This window comes from Tamandua tetradactyla, chromosome 1, assembly GCF_023851605.1.
Source record: "Tamandua tetradactyla isolate mTamTet1 chromosome 1, mTamTet1.pri, whole genome shotgun sequence".
Taxonomy (NCBI): Eukaryota; Metazoa; Chordata; class Mammalia; order Pilosa; family Myrmecophagidae; genus Tamandua; species Tamandua tetradactyla.
In genome coordinates, this window is record NC_135327.1 from 56,534,764 (window position 1) to 56,555,536 (window position 20,773).

Consider the following 20,773-nt stretch of genomic DNA (forward strand, 5'->3'; position numbering starts at 1 on the left):
AGTGGGTCTTGATTAGTTTACTGTAATCCTCTAAAAAAGGAAACATTTTAGAGAATCAGAAAGGACAGAAGCCTCAGAACCAACAGAGTCCAGAGCTGACACAGATGCCGACACTTGGAGAACAGAGACATGGATGAATGGAGATGCTTGGGGCCTAGCAGATGTTGCCCTGAGATGTTAAGCAAGCCAGAACCTAGGAAGAGCTAAGGGAAGCCAAGAGATGAAATCCAGCCCTGTGAGGAACCCCAAAAGGAACAGAGGCTGAAAGCACTGGAGCCCAAGAGCAAGGGACCAGCAGATGCCAGCACATGACTACCCAGATGACAGGTGTTCCTGACCCATCAGCCTTCCTTGAATTAAGGTCTTTCCTTGGATGCCTTAGTTTGGATAATTTTATAGGCTTAGAACTGTAAACTTGTAACTTATTAAATTCCCCTTTTCAAAAGCCATTCCAGTTCTGGTATATCACATTTTGGCAGCTTGCAAACTAACACAAAGAGTTAAAACTATAAAACTTTTACAAGAAAACATAGGGAAATATCTTCAGGACCTTCTAGTGGGCAATGGAATTTTAGATTTTACACCAGAAGCACAAACAACAGGGTAGAAAATAGATAAAATGGACTCTGTCAAAATTAAAAACTTTTATGCAAAGGATATTATGAAGTAAGTGAAAAGACAACCTACAGAATAGGAGAAAATATTTGGAAACCATATATCTGAGAAGGATTTAATAATCAGTATAAAGAGTCCTACAATTCAAAACAAAGCAAACAAAAAAAAAAATACAATTAAAACATGAGCCAAGGCTTTATATAGACATCTCTCCAAAGAAGATATTCAAACAGTTAATAAGTATATGAAAAGATGCTCAACATCATTAGCCATTAAAGAAATGCAAATTAAAACTACATGAGATGCCACTTCACACTCATTAGTTTGGCTATTAGTAAAAAAAAAAAACTGAAAATAATAAGTGTTGGTTGGCAAGGATGCAGGGAAATAGGAACCCTTGAACATTGTCAGAGGGAAGGTAAAATGGAAAAGCCACTATGGAAAATAGCTTGGTGGTTCACCGGAAAAGGAAACATAGAATTACCATATGACCTCGCAATTTCACTCTCAGGTATATACCCAAAAGAATTGAAAGCAGGGACTCAGGCAGGCATTTGTGTACCACACAGCATTATTTACAAATGCCATAAGGTGGAAGCAACCCAAGTGTCCATCAGCAGATGAATGGATAAACAAAACGTGATATATCCATACTCTGGAATAGTATTCAGCTGTAAAAAGAAAGTACTGATACATGCCACGGCATGGAGGAACCCTGAAGACAACACACTGAATGAAATCAGATAGACAAGAAAAGGACAGACATTGTACAATTTCTCTCATATGAAGTACTTAGAATAAGCAAATTTATAGAGACAGAAAGCAGAAGAGTGGTTAATGGTGGTGGGGGAGGGGGTCCGTGGAGAGCCACTGCTAAACAAGTATGAGCTTTGGTTGGGGATCGTGAAATTGTCTAGAAAGATAGTGGTGAAAGTTACATGGTATTGTCAATGTACTTCATACCAAAGAACTGTCCACTTTAAATGTTAAAAATGATTTTCATGTCATGTATATTTTACTACAATTAAAAATAAATAAAAATTTAAAAATTTCCAGGGGTACAAGGGTAGTTCAGTGGTAGAATTCTCACCCGTCATGAGGGAGACCTAGGTTCGATTCCTGGCCCATGCACTTTCCAAACAAACAAAAGAAACCAACAAAAGCAAACAAACATTAAAAAAAAAAAATCAACAGATGGTGCTGCAATAGTGGAATACTCACATGGAAAAAAAAAATGTGACCCCGCCACATAGCATACAAAAAAATAAATACAATGCAATAAAAAGATTTCCATGGTCAAATCAATTTGGGAAATACTAAATTACTTCTTTTTCTACAGGACTTGCCAGAGCCTTTGATTCTCTTAAAGCTTTCTGAATCTCCCACAGGTGGTGGAGTGAATTTGCCAGTTTCTACCCTCATGTGTCCACTGAACCCTTTTCCCCACCCGGAAGCAGCTGATGAGATTGAGGTTTCTCAGAATGATCTTTAAGAAATGCCATCCTCTCCTCCCCTTAGTAGAGCCTGGCACAGCAGCAGGCACACAGACAGGGAGCAAAGGGGGGGTGTGATTGGCTCTGCCTGGCCCTCTTTTTAGGAGGCATTTGGGGAGCTCAGCCTGAGAGCAAGTCTAACCCCTGCCCCCTCCAGCCCCTCTCAGCACTGCCGGGTCCAGAAGCTTTGCCTCCACTGTCAGTCCTTCCCACACTCCTTTGTCTGGATGTCTACCTCCCCTCGGACTAGTACCCTGAGGGGCCTCAACTGCCCAGAATCCATCAGATACCCCACAGGTCTGGCACAGCTAGAGAGCAAAGGACCCTGCACTCAGAACCTAGGGAGATCCCCAGAGCACGGGAGACAGCACTTCCGTGCAAACAACTGGTTCTACTCCATCCTTGGCATGCAAGTTTTAATACTAAACACAAACCAAAATGTGTTCAGCTGCCACTGTGGGATGATGCAGTGCCCTGACCAACAAACCCTGTGACCTCTTTTCCCCACCCCCTGGGGAGGGGGCCTGAATCTCTGATTTTACCCTAGAGGAAACTGAAGCCTCAGAGAGGAGCAGTCACTTGCCTGTAGGGACCCCGACAGGTGCAGAGTAGAGAGAAGCATCCAGACCTCCCCACTCCCTGGTGCACTGGGGAAAAGGCTCTGACAGCAGCTCACGCAGCCATCAGCAACAGCAGCCAGGACCATCACAGGATGGGATGGGGGTCACTGCATGGACGGTGGGAGCTCAGCAGCTACAGAGACTCTGGCCTTTTAAGTGAAGATGCTACCACTGGGCTGGAGCCAGCTGTTTCACCCACCTCGTGGCCCCACCCTGGCTGAGGAAGGGTGCAGCCTCCAGATTGACAGCCTGTAGCGTCAGGCTCGGCTGTGGGCAGACAGATAAGGTGCCCTGCATGTCATCCTGGGACACAGTCACTCCAGACAACCTCTCAGGGTCTTGAGGGCTTCCGACAGCTAGGGGCCCCGGAAATCAGGCCTGTATTCCAGACCTGAGGCCCCCCGAGCTCCTGCACCCAGCCCTGCCTCCCAGCAATGGCTCCTGCATCCCATGCCCTCTCCACCCTCTCCCCTGCCTCAGCTCAGCCCCCATCAGGCATTCCTCTATGCCCTGTCTGCCTCCCCCTGGGGCCTAGCCCATGGGAACTGAAATGGTCCCTTTCCATGGTCCAGGTGCCACCAAACTGGTCTTGGGCCTGCTACAGCCTGGCCTAAGCCCACCACATAAAGTACAGCCCAGGGACCATGGCATCACATGGCCCAGGAGCTCGTCAGAAATGCAGACTCTCAGGCCCAGCCCAGACTTGTTGAATCAGAGCCTGCCTTTTAACAAGCTGCCCAGGTGACTCATGTATACGTTCGAGTTTGAGAAGCGCTTTTATAGATGGCTGCTCTCATCAAGTCATTGCACCCACGGCCCATAAACCCTCGATGTCCCCTGGGGACCTAGTGAATGAAGTCTAGACTCAGCCATTTCCAGCCTGGCTTCAGCATCCCTTCCTGCCCCAAATGCCTTCCTCTTCTCAGTCCAGCCAAAGGGGCCCAGGGCTTCAGGACCCTCCCCAATCCCCAACTCCTCCAGGAAGCCGGTGTGATCAGCACCTCCTTACATCCCACCTGGCATGGCTCACCTTTATTTCCTGGAGAGGGGGGACGACGATGTGTTCCCAGTGGCTCTCGGCGCCAGGCTGGGGCATGGGAGATGCCAAGCGCTGACCACGGCCAACAAGGCCCCACGTCTTAGCCATGAGGTAATCCACCCTCGGCTCCAACCCACCTGCCTTGGGCTCTCCCACAGTCCTCTATGTCAACTCGGCAGATAAGGACTTAACCAGCATGGACAAGCCTCCTCCATGCCCCCCATGCCAGAGGAGGGAGCAACTCTCAGAGGACCATGGGGGATCTGGTAGGCTTCCAACAGCAGTGTGCCTCAGTTTCCCAAAACTCAGAAAACAGTGCTCACCTATCCTGCCTCCCTCTCTTCCTGGCAGGATCTGCTGGGAAAAATGAGCACAGCACATCCTCTAAACTCTAGGGGCTCAGAATTTGGAGCAAATAGATCCCATCCCTTTGTGGTGAGCAAACCCTTCCTCAGCCAGCCAGCCAGGCCCCTGGAAGGCCAGGTCACCTGCCTAGGGGCGTCCTCACTCCCCAACAGGAATGGCTCCCAGGGCACAGCTGCCATGCCCTCCCCCAGCTCCATCCTTTCTGGCCCAGTTCCTGGAGGGAAGTCCTTGCTCCTTTCCACTGGGTCTGTAAGAAGGCACCCAAGCGCATAACCTCAAGGAGTTCCTCCAACCTCCACAACCTCTGGGAAACAAAGGAGAAGTCTCCCCAATCCCATTTGACAGACAGAGGCAGGTAAGGACAGGACCAACGATGAGACGGATTAAGCTGTTTTCAGTTCCCATCCCTCTGTCTGGCACCCTCCCCCAGTTCTCCCTCTACTCAGATCCCATCCAGCTCCCAGACCCTGTGGGAAGCCAGGTTTCCCCAGGCCATGCCTGAAGCTCTACCTCACAACATTCTAGAAGGACCCCAAGAGAAGCCAACTTATCTGCAGAGCCCAACCTGACCTCTGTCCTCTCCCAGGAAGGCTGGGATTTTAAGAAGCAGCTGAACTGGGCAATGCCAAACCCAGGGAGATGGCATTATAACGTAGCACCTCACGCAGGGAGCTGTTTTTCACCATAGGCAGGCAGCCACCCAGGTTTCAGCCACCCTGAAACCACATGTGCACATGACACCCAACTACTTGGATTTGGCCCAGAGACCCTCCTGGGAGAACAAGTGAGACATGAGGCAGAGAAATCAGGCCATTCACTCTGTGCACGCACCTCTGGGAGACAGAAAAAACACATTTATTAAGAAGCCCTCACAGGTGCATATCTGAGAGGCACAAAAGAAGCGGTAGAACAGAGTGATTAAGAGCATGGATTCTGGGAGCCGGGCTGCCTGGGTTCAATCCTGACACTGTAACTGTTTATTTAGCTGTATGACACTGAGCAAGTTTCTTAGCCTCTCTGGGCCTGAGCCTTCCCATCTGTAAAATGGCAGAGGATTAAAAGAGTTAATATTTGCAAATACCTTAAAACAATGCCACGGTAGGCAGTGAGTATACCTCCGCTCTGATTTTCCCCCACCTGGGGTGCCTGCCTCGCTCCCCCCACCCCAGCTCAAGGCTGCATCTAGGCCCGCCAGCCCCTGAGCTGGACCCCAGCCTTCCTTCCAGTGCTCACCTCATGCTGTTACTCTGGCCCCCTGCCCAGGGCCCAGCTCCCCTCCCTCCCAGACCTGAGGTCCCTGGTTCTCAGCCCTTTGTTCTGACAGCACTGGCCACACAATCTTTGCTGACTCCTCTGTAGAAATGGGAAAGCTGTGGTTGTAAGGGCCAAGGGTCTCCAGTGGGACCCCCAGCCCCAGCTTTCTCTTCCTCTTCAACTCTCTGCCCCCACCGCGCTGTGCACCCAGCAGTCACCCAACGGAGTAGAGTGAAATAAACCCTCCCCAGACTAGACTGGCTGCCCAGGCCAACTCCATCTCCCAAGTTAGGAAAGTTCTTCTCCCCAGCACACTCCCACACACACACACTCATCCTTCTGTTGACCTCCTGGCCTGGATTTCCACCAAAGGGAGCAACAAAAATCATTTATTCCCAACCTACTGAGACCCACATGGAATCCAAGCTCCCAAAACTTCCCCTTGGTGCACAGCCCTGCCCTCAAGCCACCCTGCACCATCCCCACTTCCCTTTTTCACATCCCACTGACACCCTCTGATTCTTGCAGCAATCTGCACAACTGCTTTTGTGGAAAGAAAATTAAAAATACTTCGGGTTACTTGAGGTTTAAAGGGGCTCCTGTGCTGACTACAATACCTTCCTCTTTCCAGCCCCAGCTTTCCCACCTGGCTCAAGAAATCCTGAGCATCATAAATGTTCTCAGAAACGACCATAGTGATGAATATACAACTATGTGATGATATTGTGAGTTATTGATTATATACCAAGAATGGAATGATCATATGGTAAGAATGTTCGTGTTTGTATGTTGTTGTGTTTAAAAAAAATTTTTTTTAAAAAAAAAGAAATCCTGAGCATCAACTACATGCCAGGTACTGACTAGGTGTTTCAGATATGGCAGTGGGCCCCTCAGTTAAGCTTCCAGCTCTTGAGAAGATGAATTGTGGGGCAGGTAGGGGACCTTCTACCAAGACAGGGTGGTTATGGCAAGATCTGAGGGGGGGGCCAGCCCAGTAAAGGACCCTGAAGAGCATTCTAGGAGAGGGAACAGCATGAGCAAACCCTAGGGCAGGAAAAAGTCAAGGAGTTAAAAGTTCAAGAGGCAGAAATGCTCCGGTGTGGCCGTCAGGAAAATGCAAAGGGGATTGTAGCCAGCCAGAGGCTGGACAGGTCAGCAAAGGTTAGACTGGAGGGTCAGTTTTATTCCAAGTGCAATAGGTAGCTATCAAGGTTTTTAGAGGAGTGAGATGATTTAATGTATCTTTTTCTAGATGTTTCTAGCTGCTCTGTTAAAATGGATCAGAGGAGGGCAAGCAAGGACATGGGGAGAGGAGTTAGCAGTTACTGCAGCTTTCCCCACAAGACACAATGGTGGCTTGACCTGGGGCAGAAGCCATGGAGTCAGAGCCACGAAGAGAAAGGCCCAAAACAGATTTTGTAGAAAGAATCCAAAGATCTTCCTGCTGTACTGGAGGTGGGAAAGGAGGGAGAGGGAGGGGTTGATGTCACCTGGTTTCTGGTCTTTAAAGATGAGTAGATTATGGGCCTTTTACTCAGATGGGAAAGCCCAGGGAGGGTCATGTTTGGGGAGTGCCATTGAGGATTCTGTTTCACCCATATTAAGTTTTTCCTACCTATGAGACATCCAGGACACCACAATCATCAGATTCGTGGTTAGATAGAGAGGCTGGAGGTGAAAGTTGCTATTAAAAATCATGAGAATGAAGATGGCATACATTTTAGATCTGTGTGTTTCGCTGTATGTAAATTAATCCTTGACTTTAAAAATCAAAAGAAAGAATGAGAAGCCCTGGGGGGAGGGAAGAGTAAGTAAATAGAAGGTCAGAGAATAGGAGAGGGGCCAACTAAGAGACAAAGGGGCCTAGGACAGGCACCCTGGGGCCCTCCAACGTTTAGAGCTAAGCAAAGTCTAAGGAAGGGGTAGATACGGAGGGAGGAAGTAAAACCTGAACGGCCAAGAAAGATTATTGGTTCTAGAAGGAAAGAGGGATCAAGGAGACCAAGGGAAGTCAAGGCACAGAAGGGGCAGGTAGGTCACTCCAGCAGAAATCACTGGAAACCTTGACTGAGGCAGTTTCAGAGAAGAGGTGGGACCAAAGCCAGGTCTCATGTACTGAAGAATCAAAAAGATGTGCTCCAAAGGAGCAGGTATAGACAGCTCTCTCGAGAAATTTTTCTAAGAGAAGTGTGGGTCTATAGCTGGAGAGATCAAGAGAAAAGGTAGGGACTATAAAATGGAGGGACCAAAGCATGTTCTTACATTGGCAAGAATGGTCCAGGGGGAAAGAAGCCGCTGATAAAGCTAGAAAAAGGCAAGGGAACTGAAGACTGGAGGGCCGGGGTGTGAGCCTTGGAGACTGTCATGGGATGAACTGTGTCCTCCAGAAGGATATGTCCACCCCTTCTCAACATGAAAAAGTCAGAACGAGTACTGACTAAAGATCCCGACAGATTGGCAGAGGCATCAGAGGGAAGGAGGAGGTATAACAGAGAAAACAGGATTTAACAAACAACTCTGACTGCTGAATCACTATATTAACATTCCTTCTAGCGTCCAGTGTGTTGGAGCAGCTAGAAGGAAATATCTGAGATGGTGGAATGGTAGCCCATGACAAACTCTGGGGTCTATTCTGCAACTTCTTGTTGAAGTGTGCTTTGAAAATTATTATTTTTTCTTTCTTTGCTTTGCATGTATGCTATATTTTACAATAAAAAATGCTAGGAAAAAAAAAGACATGTTCAAGTCCTAACCCCAGGGCTCTTGAATGTGATCCTATTCCCAAATGTGATCCTATTCCCAAATAGGATCTTTGAAGATGTATTGGTTAAAATCAGGCCAAATTAGATCAGGGCAAGCCCTAATCCAACATGACTGACTTCCTTACAAGAAGGGGTGAACTGAGCACAGAGAGAAGACAATCACCCGGCAGGCAGACACTACCACCAAATCCTACAGACTCCAGGGGACGCCTGGCCCCGCTGGAGCCTTTACTTCAAACTTCGAGCTTCTAGAACTGTGAGGAGATAAACTTCTGCTGTTCCAAGCCCCCTGGTTTATAGAACTCTACGGTGGTCCTGGCAGACTAAACCGGAGCCCAAGTAGGGGGCCCTGCCCTGTGGCCGCGGCTGGGATGCCCCCTCCCCCTCAACAAGAAGGAAGTGGGGCGGCGGCACCTAAGGCAGGTGGGGGACCCTCACGGCGCACACCGGGCCTACCTGCCCCTCTCCTGGCACCCGCCGGGCCACCTGCTGCCCGGCTACTGGCTCCAGGTTCGGACAAGTGGCCCTGGCGGGGCGGCACGGGATGCGCCACCAGCGGCCGGTTCTGCAACAGTCGGTGGACACATCTCACCCACGTCAGCCGCGCGCTCATCTCACCAGGCCGAGCCCCTTCCTGGGGTAAGCACCGAGGTGGGCTGTGGGCCCCCAACCCCCGGCTCTAGACAAGTCTCACCCCACCCCCACCCCACCACCCACACACCTCCGGGCAGTGGCTTTCCTCAGTCCCTCTCCCAAAGTGAGCACTCACACCCCCTGTCCCCTGCCCAGCCTGGCTCTCACCAAGCCCGGGGCAGCCCGCGAGTCCCGAGACCGTCCCTCGGAGAGAGCTGCTCCCACCCTGCCCGGAGCCTCCGCGGAGACTACCCCACACCCGGAGCTCCGAGGGGGACGGCCTCACCTCCCCCCAGCGCCCACCTTCCCGGCTGCCCGAGCCGTCGCGGGACGTGCGCGTCCGGCTTTGTCTGTGTCCACGGAGCGCGCCCACTCCGCACCCCGGGCGCCCCGGCTCGGACACGCAGTCCCCGCGGGTCCCGCCTGCCCTCCGCCCCGGCGCTCTCGCCCCCGCCCGCGTAGCCCCCGCCCCGGACCACCGCCATCCTGGGCCAGACCACCGCTACCCCCGAGGCAGCGAGGGGGGCGCGGCGCCCACCGCTCTCAGCGAAACTGAGGACCGCCGCGCTCCCTAGCCCTCCCGCCCGGGCGCCGCGCTGGCCGCCGGAGCTCAGAGCCGGACGAGACCTCAGGGACCGCGGGCGCCGCTCCGGGCCCCTCACAGGTCCCGCGGGCGGCCGTAGACCCTGCCTGCGCCCGGGCGAGGGCTGGGGGTCGGGGGCCGGAGAGGAAGCGCGCGGTACCTTTCCCTGCTGAGCCGGGGAAGTGAGTGTGCGGCGGGCTGCGCTCCAGCCTTGGCCTCCTCCGTCTCCCCTCCTCCTCCAGCCGCCCGGGCTTCCTCCTCCAGCCGCCGCCGGGTCCGTAGGGGCCCGAGCCAGCCGCCGCGGCCTGTGTGGGGCCCCGCTCCGCCTCGCGTCCCCAGCCCACCCCGCCCGGTCCGCTCGGCCCGGCCCCCTGCTCCGCCTCCGGGCAGGGACGCGCCGAGCTCCTCCCCGCGCCCGCCCCGCCGAGGGCGGGGAAGCCGGGAAGCCGGAGGCCGGCGCAGCCGGGCGCTGAGGTGTCCCTGCCTGCGAACCCCGGGCCCCGCGCTCCCCACCTGGACCCATACCCCAAGCTAGCCCTCCTCCCCGGGCGCCAAGCGGCCCCACCGATTCCCGAAAGAAAGGTAGCCAAAGTCAGCCCAGTTTTGGGGGGCGCAGTGAGGAGCCGAGGCAGCCTACGAGGCTACAGTCAGAGCCAGGACGTAGGGCCTCAGTTTACCGCAGGAGTTTGGAAACGTCCTTTCGATAGTAAGGGAGGGCATCCGCTCTACTCCCCGACCCCCCTTCATTCCTGCAGGCTTTCCTCCGGATCTCAATTCGAGGCAGGGGTTTGTTCCCAGGGACCGGTCTCATTTTCGCCCCTATACCTCTCCTGTACCCTGCCGCCACCACCCCGGCGCGGAGGTCTCAGCGCGTTAATCTCGAAACCTGAACAGCAGCCCAGAGCCGGCAGTGGGCAGGTGGGCCGGGGGCGGGGTGGGGGTGACACGGCACTGAAGTCTTCCCAGCCTGTCCCTCCACAGCCCTCAGTTGTGAGTTGACCACGTGGGTATGCTCACCTCTGTGGCTCGCAGTGGCCTCTTTAATAAAACATCCTTCCCTGGTAGCCGCCGGTGCCACGTCCTCAATGTAATGAAAACCAAAGGAAATGCAAGTGTGGGGATCACTTTTATTTTTCCTTAAAAAGAATCAGAATTATTTAGAAAGTATTTGTTTATTGACTTTCTATTTGAGATTCCCCCAAGCACTGCTCCCCTTACAGTTTTTCATTTGTTCTAGTTTAATTGTGGGGAGGGATGACTTGGCCTCTGACAATTACATTTTTTTTTAACCCTGTGAGTTCCTCCGAGGCCTCAGGGGGCTAATAAGAACGCAGCCCAAGGGATGCAGAACTTCTTTGGAAGCAGGGCCCCTGGCCTGTCCTGGATCTCAGGCTGGGGAGGAAGACAGACCTAATCTAGTCTCCCATGGAGAACCCACAGTGGGACAGGTCCCCAGGGCAGAGGAAGGGTCCTGATGGATTCTGAGGCCAGGTGGGCAGAGGTGTCCCTGCGGAAACAGGGTCTGATGCTCCCTGCAGGAGGGAACTGCTGGGGGGTCCAGGCTGCAGGCAGGGACAAGGTGAATTTCAGATAAGGTTTTTTACTCAGCAGAAAATGCCCTGTCATTGCACAAGCTGTTCCTTCCACCTGGAAGCCTTCTCTCAGCTCTCCTGGCAAACTCCTATGTCCCCTTGGGATTAAATGTCAGTTAAATGTCACACCATCTTCCGAAGAACAGAATATTTATGAATGGGGTCTGAGGGTCATAGTTCCTGGGTTTGAATTCTGCCTCCATGTAGCCTTGGGGAAGTTACTTAAGCTCTCAGTATTTCCATTTCCTCAACTGTAAAATGGGGTTAATAAATAGAGCCTACTTCTAAGAGTTGATATATCAAATAAGAATATGGACTCGACAGATTACAAAATGATGAGAAAGTCTACTCAGATTGGCTTGGTGAAAGCAAACAGGAAATTTGTATGTTCACATAACAGAAAATTCTAATGGTATGACTGCCTCAGAAATCAAGAGATTTAAAAAATATCTTCAAAACTTGGACTTCCTCTCCTCGTCTCTCACATCTATTCCTTGCAGTGGCAAGATAGCTGCCAGCAGCTCTGGGTTCCCTCCTTACAGCCCAAGTCTTCATTTCTTTCAGCAAAAAAGCCAGTGTTACACCTGGTTAGCTCTGACTGGGTCATTTGTCACCCCCAAACCAACAACTGGTAGGTTGGGCCTGACTCACACGTGCCCATATGTGGAGTCAGTCCCACTCAAACTTCATGGATGGAGAATGCAGAAGGATGATTTCCGAAAGTACATCCGAGCACTGTAAACAGATTAGAAGGTGAGTGGCCCCAGAGCTTTGATCTAGGCACAAAGCAAGTTCCCCCAAAATATAGGCTATTGTTGAGGCCCTCCATTATGTTTCTGGAGTGCCCAGTACCTCCTGCATACCCTTCTATGTTTGGGAAATTTTCCATGTCATGAATCCTGCACTCTCCACTCCAAAGCCAGAACCACTCTTTCCCAGTCTCCTCTGCAGCTGAGGGACTGGTGGCATCCAGCACCTGCCAACCAAATGCATCAATAATATTTTTTATGTGGACGTGAGCCATGCGAGGGGGCAGGTGTCCCCAGAATTCATTTGGGGGAGGGTGTGGCAAGGATGTCACCCAGGGCATATAGTTTTAGGGGCAACGGCAGAGGTGCTGGAAGTACTTGCCAAAAAGGTAAAGAAGCACATTTCAGTTGTCTATGGCTGCATAATAAGCCACCCCAAAACTTAGTGGCTTAAAACAGCAATGATTTCATATTTCTCACCATTCTTTGGACTGGTTGGGCTCAGCTGGGCATTCTGCTGCATGCAGAAGCTTGGCTGGGGCTGGAACACCCAAAGTGGCTTCTCCATCCACGTGACCTCTTCAGCAAGAGACCTTGGCTATCCAAAGGGTCAAAACTACCAGGTATCTTAAGACCCAAGCCAGAACTGGTAATTCATTATGTCTGCTGAATCCAGAAGTATTAATTGCTAAATCAAGTCCCAGGCCAGTCCACTTTCAAGGAGAGGACAAACTGACTCCACCTCTTGATAGGAGGAGTGGCATATGCATAAAGAAATGGGAAGAATCATTGGCTGCTATTTTTCCACATAATCTACCTCAAAGCAGAATCTCCCAGAAATAGCTCTCCCTTGTCTTCAGACTACTGGGGCCAGCAGGTGCAACTGACAAATATTCCTGATGAATCATACCATCACCACCCCTTGGGCATAATCTGTTTAACTATCCCACCAAAGGGACCTTTGGAGTCAGATTGGTGCCAAGTGGGCTGGAGCTAAGAAGGTTCCAGAAAACCAAGGAGAAGGAACTCAGGCTTAGGCATCTGATAACCAGTTGCGAGGCCTTGAGGAAGTTCAGGACACCCCTTTTAGTCATTTATAAAATGGAGGTAATGATAAAAGCCTGTTTCTCAGGGCTATGGTGAGTATTTAGAAGAATAAAGGAAAATAACTAAATAAATAAAGGATGTGAAGGGTGATGCCAAAGCCATCAGCTCCCCTCCAAATGTCAGTTACTGTTCATATCAGGCTCTGCCACATCTGTGCACCTTACACTCCATTTGGGGTTGAAAACTTAGAAAAGCATTGATCACGGTCAGACTGCACATGTTTTGAGCACTTACACCCCCCATGACAGGGAATAGGAGTACTGTGAGGGCAGAGCAACAAAGATGGACTTTGAGAGTGTTAGTTATAGTAATGCTAGCTGCTGTAACAAAGAGATCCAAGAAGGTAATGGTTCAAGCATAGTAGAAATTTATAGCTCTCCATATGATTTTGTGGATGGCTTTCCTCCATGCAGTGATTCAGGGTTCTGGGCTCATTCCATCTTGTGTCTCCAGCAGTCTTTAGGGTCTTGTAGCCATTTGCAGAATGCTAGCACTGGAAAGTTATAGCCTGAAAGATGGCATTTATTGCTTCTGCTCACATACCATTGGCCAGAGCTGATCACATGGTCATCCCAAACTGCAAGGGAAGCTGGGAAATGTGTTCTAGCTGTGAGCCCATGAAGGCTAGGAAAATGATGTTTGGTGACCAGACAGTAAGTCTTTGCCATGAGGGAGTTTATAGAGCTCTAGAAGGATGGGTCATGTGTCCCCAAGGAAGATTAGTTCCTGGTTGGAGAATGTAGGAGATTGCTCATTGCCACAATTCTTTACTCCCTCATGTAGTATTTTTGTGTCTGCATTCTTGCCAGGTACTCAGAGAGGTGGAGTATGTTTTCCCACCCACTGGTGTTTGGCTTAATCATGTGACTTTCTCTGACCAATGAAATGGGACAGAAGCAGTAGTGTGCCAGTTTTGATCCTTGACTTTGAGTGTTCCTGCTTTTTCTTATGCTTTCCCCATCTCCATCAGATGAGCTTCCCTGCTAGCTATGGACCCCTCAGCCTGGGCCATAGGATGAACCCAGGAGGAGCAGACCAGAGCTGGAGCCAAACTCACCCAGACCAGCACACTGAGGGCGTACTGATCCTAGCCTAGATCAGTCCCACACCCACCCAGTTCACAAATGCATGAGATCAGCAGAGCCATCCCAGCCAACACCCTTAGACATGAGGAATAAATACTAATGGTTGTATGTTGCTGAGATTTCATGGTTGTTACACAGAATTGTTGCAACAATAACTGACTAATACAGAGGCTAAATCAAGACTGCCCTTCCTATGTCCAGCCCTTTGATAACCTATATCAGTGCCATCTAGTTGAAGAAAGAGTTAAAAAAACAAAAAACACGCATTGCTCAAAACCAGACCTGCATGGCCATGTGGTAGATGAATATTGAATCTAAAGTCAAGACCAAACTATTGTATACCTCCTCTTCCCTCCCCACTTAACTTGATGGACGTCCTTAGGTTTGTCCAGCAGGACAGGAGCCCCCGATCTTTAGCCAGCATCCTTGGTTAGTGTACGGTTGTATCAATGGAACAATGATATATGATGAAAAGATCCTAACAGGCCCAGGTAATGGATACGAATTCCATGACTGTGGGAAAAGCTCCAATTTTGTACACCCAGAAGTAGAAGATGCTGAAGAAGGCTTTGATGGAGAGACGAGCAACCCTGGCTTTCAGGTCCCCACAGCTGTTTCTGTGACCGTCCATTATGATGAGGTTCCTACCCCACTGTCCATTCACAGGTGAATGGAGAAACGAAACGTGGCATGTACATCCAAAGTAATATCAGTCAGCCATTAAAAGGAAAAAAAGTTCTGATACGTACATGCCACAATATGGATGGGCCTTAAAAATATTATGCAGACTGAAATAATCCAGACACAAAAGGATAAATATTTTATGATTTTACTTTTATGAAATATATACAGTAGCCAAATCCATTGAGACAGAAAGTAGATTAGAAACTATCAGCAATTGGGGGGGAAAGAAATGGAGAGTTACTGCTTAATAGGTACAGAGTTTCTATTTGAGGTGATGAAAAATTTTAGAAATAGATTGTAGTGATGGCTACACAATGTAGCAAATTTAATTAATGCCACTGAATTATACACTTAATAATGGTTACAATGGCAACTTTTATGTTATACGTATTTTGCAATACTAAACAAAAAAATTGAGGCTCCTGACACGTCTCCTAGAGCAGGTTGTCTCAGACACAAATCGCCTGGGGACATTGCTGAAATGCACATTCTGGTGAAGTATGTCTGGCACAGGCCCCCAGACGCTGCATCTCTAACAGCTCCCAGGTGATGCTGATATGGCCGGCCTGCAAGCCCCACTTTGAAAAGCAAAGCTGTAAAGCAAACTGTGACCACAGGTTGGAATTCATTGGGAAGTTTTAATAAGTCCTGATCCCTGGCTCCCTCCCCCAGAGGTTCTGAGTCTTTGGTCTAGGGTGCAGCCTGGGCATCCTAGCCTTATTTATTATTATTATTTTTTTACATGGGCAGGCACCTGGAATCGAACCCGGGTCTCCGGCACAGCAGATGAGAACTCTGCCACCATGGCCCACCCCATGGCCTGCCCCCAGCCTTATTTTTTTAATCTCCTAACTGATTCTAACGTGTAGACACTGCTCTAAAAGCACCCTTTGCTGTTTTCAGGGGTGTTGTACTTTTCTGAAGGCATTGGTTCTCTACCTGCCTGTCTACTTTTTATTTTACCAAACAAGGGAATTAAAAAATAATAAGCTACAATTATTCTCATTTTGTGAAAGAAGAAAGACATATCAAAATGGCAAAATAGAAAGGGGAAAAACAGAGTCCTTTAAATTAAACAAATGTGGCCTAAAAACCTCACTCTCCTGCCCTTCTTTTCCTCACTAACTGGTGCAAAATCCCTACCCCTGACTACAGTACCTGGCCCAGTTCCCCCTTCCCTCTAGCTGGCAGGTGAGCTGGGGAGCTGAGTGGGGCCATCACTGAACCGTAACCAGGGGTAAATGTGTGGGGCTGGCTTGCTGGAGAGCTCCCGAGAGGAATGCTTGTTTTTCACCAGGACCTTTTTTTTTTTTTAACTTTTTATTGTAGTAAAATATGTACAACTCACTCCCCATTTTAACCGCTTTTAAGTATAACCTGAACAACTTAATACCTGTTTTTGTTTTGTTTTATCAAAACAGGCCTAGAAACATGGAGAGGCACTTAACTTCCAGGTAAGTTTTAAGTGAAATCCCAGATTTCAAAGTAATTTGGGGTTTGCTGCTGATGGCTTCAGGCTGGGGCAAAGGGACTGCCCTTTGGAGGGCTCAGGAGTGATGCCAGATTTAACAGATAAAAATAAGGACACCCAGTTAAATGTAAACTTCAGATAGACAACAAACACTTTTTTAGTAAAGTCCGTGCTCCAGTCACACTGCAGTGAGGGGTAGAACTCTGAAGTGTCACACTCAGCGCATAGTTGGGCATGAAGCCAGATGTCTGCCGAGCTCCAGGTGACTTTGGGAATTCGGCAAACCTCTCCAAGCATCAAAGACCACAAGTATCAAAAACTGCCATAGCTCGAGTCTCAGGGTTACGTGGGTATGTTGCTTGGTTGTTTCTTTTGTTTGACAATCTTGGTTTGGGTCCCTGAGCTTGGAGCTTAGGAGTCAGGTCAGAGGCAGGCACTTTGAAACCAGACAGTGCCATCATCTGTGCTTCGGCCCACTCCATGCCCATCATCGCCACCATCTGTCCTCCAATCTGGTCCAACCAGGCAGATCTTACTCCCCACCAGCCCCAACACCAATGCTCGGGAACCTTCACCAGTCCGTGGCCACTGTGCAGGATTTGAGGAAACCAAGAAAAACAAACTAAGACATGCCTCTCAGATCACATTAACTAGGGAAGAATGGGCGTAATCAGGGAGCTGGGGCAGAGAGGGGATGTAGTGAAAGGTTCTCAGGTCCCATTGCTGTGTGACCCAAGCAAGCCCCTTGCCTTCTCTGGTCCTCACTCCCTCATGAGAGAATAGGAGCTCTGAGCAAGAGGCTTTCTAACATCCCCTCTCCCGGCACTGCCCTGCTCACATCTCAACCCCTCCCCCTATCCCCACACCCCGAGTCACTTCAGTCTCCTCTCTAGCTTCAGTCAGGAGAGCTCTCCTGATTCCCGAGTCTGTGCCAGTCATGCTGGGCTGTCAGCGTCAGCAGAGAGGAGGTGACCTCAGCCAGCTGACTGCCCCCACGACATCCCCTACAACAGAGCGGGGGGGGGGGGGGGGGGGGGTGCAGTGGCCAAGACCTCCTCGGCTCTGGTGGGGCAAGCCAGCTGACCTGGTCACATCTGCCTCTGTGTGTCAGCTTCCTGGGCCCTGCCCCACCCTGGGGGGCTGGGGTGGACAACGTCACAGACCACAACCCAATGTGTCAGCAACAAGTAAACAGGATGGGCTGCTTGCTGCCTCCATAAATGATGCCACTCACCATCTGAACAGGAAAGGAAGCACACACCACCGGGAGGGCGCTTCGCAGCTCACTGTGACGTGAGAGAGGAGAGAAAGGGAAGGAGGACAGGAGAGAAGAAGAGACATTAGAAGAAAACAGACCAAGACAGAAGAGACCCAGAGAAAGAGAAAGCCAGAGTTGGCAACTCCGTGTCTCCAGAAGTCAGGCTCTTGAGCTGCTGTGTAGCCACCACGGGAACATTTGCTTGTGTAGCTCTCCTGCCTCCCACACGCCACCCGCAGTCCCTGATACCCAACCAGCTCCTCCCACATCTAACCTCCTGCCCCTTCTGCCGTGGAGGCCTCCCCACCCCCTCCACCGTCCTGCCAGGCCCTGCTCAGGCCTCTGCTTGTCCTAGAAATCCTCCAAGATTTCTCCTTCCCTTTTGTACAGAAAAGTTTCAAAGTGTGTCTCCAGCCAGCTTTACTCCCAGAGGGCTGGGTTCATCTGTTCTCCTTTTGGGCTACTGAGTCGATGTGATGAGTTCAATAACTTCAAACCCCAACTAGGAAACGATCCTGACTCTAACTGCCCAGCGTTAGCTCAGACGCCACAAGTTAAGAGCGATGTTGTAGATGATTGCCAGCTGCAAACTCCAGGGTTCCCAGGACCACCCTCACTTCCGACCAACTGGCTAAAAGTCGGGGGGGGGGGTCCCACCACCCCCTCAAGTTTGATAATTCACCAAATGACTTATACGATTTATAATTTTATTATAGCAAAAAAAGGATAAAAGGATACAAAGCAGAAGAAGCCAAAAGAAGAGAGGCAGAGGGCAAGGTCTGTCTCAAACGCAAGCTTCGGTGTCCTCTCCACATGGAGTCAGAAGGCTTTACCCTCCCAGCAGAGTTCTGTGTTTCCAGTCACGAACGCTCTTCGGGTTTGGGGTATCCAGAGTTTTTATAGAGTTTCATTATGTAGGCACGAATGATGGAACAATTCCCACGTGGTTACGTTCCACCCCCGGCCCTCTCCCCTCCCCAGAGGCTGCTGAGATCTGATATGATGTGGCTCAAAGCCCCAACCCTAAGTCATCCCCTTAACATATACTACAGGAAATTCCTAAGATTTAGAGGATATCTCCCAGGAACCAGGGACAAAGACCAGCCACTTTCTTTATTATGCAGTCTACTGACATTGTAGGATCTGCAACTTCTCCCATTTTCAGAAAAGAGCACTGGGACTTTGGTGAGCCCCCCAAGGCCACCCGCAAATGAGTGACAAATTTAGTCCCCTGGATCTTAGCCTCTCCACCCCTGTCCTCTCTCCTGGTCCATTTAGAGCTGATCTTTCTTGGCCGGCCTCCCCCAGGTCTGAGTGATAACTGTCTTTTATTTATTTATTTATTTTTTGAGAAATCTTCACACATGCACAGTCCATCCACAGTATACAATCGATGGCTCACAATATCATCACACATTTGTGTATTCTTCACCATGATCATTTTTAGAACATTTGCATCATTCCAGAAAAATAAGAAACTCATCCATCCCACACCCCTTACCCCTCCCTCTCATTGACCACTAGTATTTCCATCTACCCAATTTATTTTATTCCGTCTCCCCTACTATTTTTTTATTATCCATATTTTTTTACTCATCTGTCCATACTCTGGATAAAGGAGCATCTGTCACAAGGTTTGCACAACCACATGGATAACTGTTTCTCAACAGGAGCTCCCCAGGACCCGGTGACTCAGGTAGGGGGAGGCTGGGGGCTGCCGACTTCCTGGGAGGAGCACTTAACCATTAAACCGACCATCCTCTGAGTCACTAGGCAAACTGGGGAGATCCCAGAGGCTGGGCAAGGCTGACTCACTGTGTTTTTATTCCAGCTTCGTGAGAAAAGGCCTCACACGTAGGAGAACATAACCAGTTCATCGCCATTTCCCCCACATGATTGAAAGTTGGGATGGAGTCATATGGAGAGATGGGTCCTTGTGACAATCCTGGAAGAGGTGACCTGGGGAGAGAAGACAGAGAGTCCAGAGTCCTTTTATAATAGGGATGAAGATCAAGATACACGAAACTCAGTGTTCAAATGCAGATGCAGACAAAGAAGTACATTTAAAGGATATTATTGGTCGTGGAAAATAGTTTTCCATTAGAAGGATTCAGTTTCTTTAAATTGCATTCCATTCTTGGCAATTCCCAGGGTTTGCTGATAGTTCTGTCACTGATTAAGCACGCCAGTGCTCATGGCACTAGGGACTTCTACCTCAGAGGATCGTTGCCATTCTCACCCAGAAATTACAGGTCACTCCCAAGGCCTTGGTTCTTTCACTCTAGTTCAGTGGTTCTCAAGCTTTCAGAATCACCTGGTGAGCTTGTGGAAAAACACAGACGGCTGGGAACCGCCCCCAGAGTTTGTGATTCAATGTTTGGGGTGGTGCCCAAGAATTTGCATTTCTAACACATTCCCAGGTGATGCTGATACTTCTGGCCTACATGTTGAGAGGCTACACTTTGAGAGTCACTGATCTGTCAGACTCAGCCACCCGCACAGGCCCCAGAAAACTCCTGCGGGGAGCACTGCTAGGGAAAGTCATGCAGCCTGGTCCCTGCACTTCCCTTGGGTCTGGCCTTTCCCACTCTCCAATGTGACTAGTCCATACCTGCTCCTCTGCTCAATCTCATGACCCCGGTGTCCCCCAGCCCAGCTGATAAGCCTGATCCACACTTCACTGGAGGAAGAGAAGTCACCACCCTCCCACCACCAACCCTACAAATCCACCTGCCTCTGGGCTTGTTCTCTCTGCTGTCCCTACTATTGTGACAGAGGTGGCCCTCTGTCCCTTCTCCTTCAGTTCTTCCTTCTCTCTTGTTTCTTTAGTCACTCCCACTCTGGTAGACCATTCCCATCAACATATAAACATTCTCCAGCCTCTCTCAACTTCAAAAAAAGGCCATCCTTGACCCCCTTATCTGCCTCCAGCTACCACCCCATTCCTCAGTTAAATGCAGGAAAATTTCTTCAAAGTATTGTGACAGTTTCTATCACCAGTTCCTCCTTCCCAACCCATTTCAGTCTGACTTCCTGCCTTAGCACTGTGTTAAAATTCCAACCACTCCCACATTGTCAAATCCAATGGACACCTCTCTGCCCTCACCTCACTTAGTCCCTAGACATGTTCAATACCTCTGGCCGCTGCCTCCTTTGGGCAAGGCTCGTCCTCTTAGTTTCTGTGACCCACATTCTCCTGGCCTTCCTCCTACCTCACCACTAATCCTCTGAATGTTGAAGGGCTCCAGCCTTTGCCCTGACACCCTCCCCTTCCCTGCCCTCTCTCTGCTCCAATGACTTCAAAATGGTATCCGTTAAATTTGTATCCAGCAACCTGATCACTTCCCTGAGTTTGAGTTTTTATCTAACTACCTTCTGGGCATCTCAAACTAAACATGTCCAAATAAAACTCTTGATTTCCCTGCCCTACTTTTTCCTTCCCCAATTCCACTATCCCCCAAA

At 49.9% G+C, this 20,773-nt stretch overlaps 1 protein-coding gene and 1 long non-coding RNA gene across 3 annotated transcripts in view; one reads left to right on the forward strand and one right to left on the reverse strand.

Moving 5' to 3' along the window:
* SMOX (spermine oxidase) overlaps positions 1-9,689 on the reverse strand; it is a 43,003-nt gene extending 33,314 nt beyond the window's left edge. For both annotated transcript variants that reach the window (XM_077116432.1, XM_077116454.1), the window contains exon 1: positions 9,526-9,689. The gene's annotated coding sequence lies outside the window, so the exon portion shown is untranslated. The remainder of the gene's footprint in view (positions 1-9,525) is intronic.
* A 7,552-nt stretch (positions 9,690-17,241) lies between these two features.
* LOC143684454 (uncharacterized) lies at positions 17,242-19,592 on the forward strand. Its single transcript, XR_013176039.1, has 3 exons — positions 17,242-17,469; positions 18,028-18,195; positions 19,143-19,592. It is a non-coding gene; the product is annotated as an uncharacterized LOC143684454 (long non-coding RNA).
* Positions 19,593-20,773: the final 1,181 nt, after the last annotated feature.